General features: G+C 34.9%; 1 protein-coding gene across 1 annotated transcript in view; it reads right to left on the minus strand.

The window, feature by feature from the left end:
- LOC106871808 (zinc finger protein 850) overlaps positions 1 to 4,892 on the minus strand; it is a 61,564-nt gene that overhangs the window by 22,605 nt on the left and 34,067 nt on the right. The gene's annotated exons all lie outside the window — the stretch shown is intronic.

Genomic DNA, 4,892 nt, shown 5'->3' on the forward strand with positions numbered 1-4,892 from the left:
ATTTACTTTATATAGATATGAGTTGAAAACTTTCTTCTAGCATTCCACTTAATGTCTATGTTCCATGCTGGCATGGATTGGAGAGTTATTAAGGTAGAAATATGGTATCGTAGCTACTAACAGTTGAGGGTTGCGTAGTCTAGGCGGCGTTTTTAGATTTCATTATTCTCTTTAACCCAGGCAAAGCCGGGTATTTCTGCTAGTTGTAAATAAATACCAAAAATTTCATGATATTAACGGGTGCAGTGTTTATCTTTACTTTAAAATTTCTATCAGAATTGTTTACCTTTAAAGTGAAAAAACAAAACAGACGTTTATGACAGACATGTAAAACATATTTCTGTGTATTTTCATTCGGATAAGGTGTAGAAATTGTTGCACGCATGCACACACAAACAAAAAATTTCCAGACGTTTAGCTGTTATTTTTAGCGTATTGAGTTTCATGGTGAGGGCTTCACATGCTGTGATCCTTTTGCTGTTTCACTATAAATCTATACATGCACAAACGGACAAAATAGCTGTTCATTTTCACTTTTAGACAGTGAGATGGGGTGGCGATGGGGGTGTGGATCAATTTTGGAGTTTTATTCTTACTCTCCGTATTTTTCCACGTAGATCGAAAAAGAAAATTTCAAAAAAAGTTAAAAATTAAAAATTTTGGGGGGAATTTTGAAAACGTGGTTTTTTGTATATTTGGAATCTCCATCATTGAAAATATAGGAATCTGGTGAAAAAAAAATTGGAAAGGTTGGTTTTGGTGATGGGGATTGATTGTGCGCCAGGTTCACCGAAAAAACTTACTAACAGAAGTATGCTATCAAAATAAATTGTCTTTTACACACATACCTTTGTTAAATCACTGGATAAATCCCAGCAATGACCTCAGGCTCTCCAATATTTTAAAATTATAAACAGAAGCAATGGGGAGGAGGTAAAGAAAAATCATAAATTTTCAATTTTTTTAAATAGAATAAATGTGTGAGGAGAAAAATATTAAAAACATCACATTTATTTGTATCAATCATTAGAAGTTTCATTTTTGATTTGTTGAAAATCAAAATCTTACCTCTCTTATTACTATGTTCCCATTATGGGGTAGCCATGTGGTTTGGTCGTTGCAGTGCACCCTCACATCTGCCCCACCACTTATACCAGAAACCTTTCTTCAGTACTAAAAACCTGCATGGAAAGCTTTCATCAATCCTCACTCCCTGTCACTGGCATCAACACACCAGCAGCGAAAGTATTACAATATAAAAGGCATAACTAGCTCACTTGCATCAGATATATGATAAGTATACATACTAGTGGAGTAATTACTGGCACCACTTATCTTTGTATAAACAATCATGTATACCACACCTTCTTCTGGTAGATGCAGCAAGTGTGAATTGAATGACTGATGGTAAATTAAAAGCAGGGTTAAATTTATATACACATGTTGGCAAGCAACCATGCAAACCTTATTCTTTTCAAATGCTGAATATTGTCCCCCATTCCCCTGTTCCCTCTTGCCACCCCTTCATCATCATCATCATCGCTTAACATCCACCTTCCATGCTAACATGGGTGGGACAGTTTTACAAGAGCTGGCCAGGCAGAAGCCTGCACCAGACTTCTGCAACTGTTTCGGCAAGATTTTTACAGTTGGATGCCCTTCCTAACACCAAACACTCAGCAGAATATAGAGAGACAGAAACAGGCATCTTGCTGTAGAGACTCTATATACAAGGTTACCCAGCCATGGAGAGAGAGAGAGATTTTGTTGCCAACAGATAGAACTTTCGCTGTTCTGTTCTAATTCTAGCGATTACACTTTCAGAACATCCTCCTCCACTGCTAATTATGTCACCTAGGTAACAGAAGCTACCGCTAAGGAATCTCCAGTGCATTTGAGAAAATCAATTTCCTGTGTGATCTGAGAGTTTATGACACCTGTGCATTCTCCACAAATAAAAATTACTTTCTCTGTTAAACTTACAGCAATTTCACTGCACCTCCTGTGTGTTCATAGCTTGCACTGGGTTCACTGTATTGAACTACTGCCTACACCTTTCCTACATATTAAGTAGGGCAATCTACATGACAGGGGTAGGGTTCTGTCTGTTTTCTTGCTTATTAGTCAAAAACATATACATCGAACAATAATATAAGATAAATACCATGACAGCTAACTTATACATACCTTACCTTGAACATTAATGTAATGTATAGATATACCACAACTGCTAAAATATACATACACTGAATTTTCGATAAATATTTACCTAACATATAATATATTCATGCATTGAACTTAATGTAGGATATTTAGTAAAAGTGATATATATATTTGTGTATATTTATATCACCAATGCAAAGTACACTTTATTCATCAATATTTTCCACACGATACCTGGAAACCATGACATACCGAGAAAGATATACAATATCCTTTATTTAAAAGAATAAAAAGAAAGAAAAAAACTAAGAAGAACAGTTAAATGTTTCTGTTGTTGAATCATTTTATAGTTCCCATGAATTGGAAGATCTTATTTATGGTCGGTGGATCATTGAAAATAAATTGTACCTCCAACTTTGGTAGCTTTACAAAGCCCATTTTTAAAATACCTTCTTTCACAGACTGGTAATTTCAGCATTGAACAATTTAATATCAGTTTTTTTTTTGTTTTTGTCTCGACAATGACATGAAGGTGATTCTGTACTACCTGTTTGTGACAGAATATATTTTAAAGGAATACAACCCATTTGAGGTCAACAAAGCCTTAGTTAACCTTGCTCAGTCTCTGATACACTTTGCATGTTGATAGATCTGGCTGAAATAATGGGAGGCTAAAGTTCAATAGTTTATCTCTTGATTCTTTCTAATATTTTTTTCTACTTTCGACAAGTTATGCTTGTACTGAATGCTTTGATCTGTGAAAGATTTGGAATATAGTCTATATCTATTATTGTTTTTTTGTCTTTCCTTTTTGCAAATTCATCTTTCCTGTTTTCCTTTAATATATGTATGGTCTGGTATCAAAACTATTGTTACTTGGTTGTTATTTTCACTAAATAATTATCGTTTTTAGAATATTTTTGATTATTTCAATTTAGCTTCTGTTTCTTGATTGAAATAGTTCTAGATTGAAAAGATTATAAGTGACCAGAAAAAGTTTTATTAGTGTTTCTTTACCAGATCATTTCCCACCACTCTACATCAAATATTAGAAAATCATAACACAATCTGACGATTATATTTATATTCATATTTTGAAAGATCCAAGTAACCCACACCCTCTTTATTGCCAGAGTATGACCTTGGACAGCAATATAGGTGATAGTGTGGGTTAGTACAAGGTCTATCAATGCAATGATGTGTTCCGACAGAAAGCTTTCAATTCATTGGTGGTCACACATAACTGATGTCACATATTAAATTACATTCATAGATCTCAATGCCAAGGCATCATCACTGAGTGACATTAGGAATCAGTTCTCCAGTAGATGAAGTTGTACAAAAGATATTACTAATGAAATGAGGAAGGGAGACCACTATTGGGTGACATAGAGCAGTTTTGTTGTATATCAGATATACAGGCAACTGTGAGGTGGGAGACAGACAAGGTCTATAACATATCAGCATGTACAGTAGCTGAATTAGTGAATAATGAGGCAGGAGAAAGAGTCAGGGTGTTGGAGAAAGTAGGTGTTGACAACTCCATCACTGTTGATTAGTTGGAAGAGTGACAGATCAATAGTTTTTAGGCTCAGAAACATTGCTTTTCTTGAGAATGAAACATATTACAGCATATTTCCACAGATTTTGATGAGGATGGGGGCTAGATATGTTATGTAATGAAAGATACTATGTCAGCATCATTAACTCCCAATCATTATGTATCAATTAGATTGGAAAAGGAGAGTTTTAGCAAGTTTGGACATTACGGCTTTGAAAACAATATGTAGAAACTTTCTCCAAAGAATTACTGCTTAAGGATCCAGCTTGGTGGAAGAGTCGAGTAAAATGAATTTCAAATTTTGGCAGAGATCCCTTTTGCAAGAAACCAAAAGTAACAGCTACTATTTCCTTTTGGACAATATCAACACAAAGTTTGTAATAAGTTATTCCATCCCGAAGGGCATCCAGCTGTAGAAACTCTGCCAAATCAGATTGGAGCCTGGTGTAGCCATCTGGTTTCACCAGTCCTCAGTCAAATCGTCCAACCCATGCTAGCATGGAAAGTGGACGTTAAACGATGATGAATGAATGAATGAATGAAGCAAAGAAACACACTACCTTCATATATATATATATATATATATATATAAATATTTGTCTAAATGTACTCTTATTATATATACATAGAGAAAAACAATTTGTTTTAAATCTCTGAGCAAGAGATATACAGTAACAGTACCGAATAGTAAAGCTTATATGCCAACAGAATGTGTGGCAGTCCTATAAAGGACGATGTTACTGTTGTTTTAGCCCCAGGAAAATATCTTTTCCAGCTGACTATCGACACACAATTTGTGTCCGTATAACATTTGCACCCAAAGATTTAAATCAAATTCTTTTTTTTCTATACGAGATCAGCAACTGTGTGTTACTTAAAGAATATATAGTATTTGTGAGTGGAGAGAGCTTTTGTCGCTAGCTTGTGGTTTTCTCACACTAAGGACAGGTAACCACCCAGAAAGCTAGGTCTATATCATGTAAGGCTAGAGATAAGAGCGATGACCTCACTTGCAAATTCAAGGGACACAAATTGTGTCGATAGCCAGCTGGAAAAGATGTTTTCCTAGGGCAAAAATAACAGTAACATTGTCCTTTATAGGACTGCCACATTCTGTTGGCATATAAACTTTACTATATATGTATGCATGTGTATATATATATATATA

The sequence above is a fragment of the Octopus bimaculoides genome, chromosome 8, assembly GCF_001194135.2.
Source record: "Octopus bimaculoides isolate UCB-OBI-ISO-001 chromosome 8, ASM119413v2, whole genome shotgun sequence".
Classification (NCBI taxonomy): domain Eukaryota; kingdom Metazoa; phylum Mollusca; class Cephalopoda; order Octopoda; family Octopodidae; genus Octopus; species Octopus bimaculoides.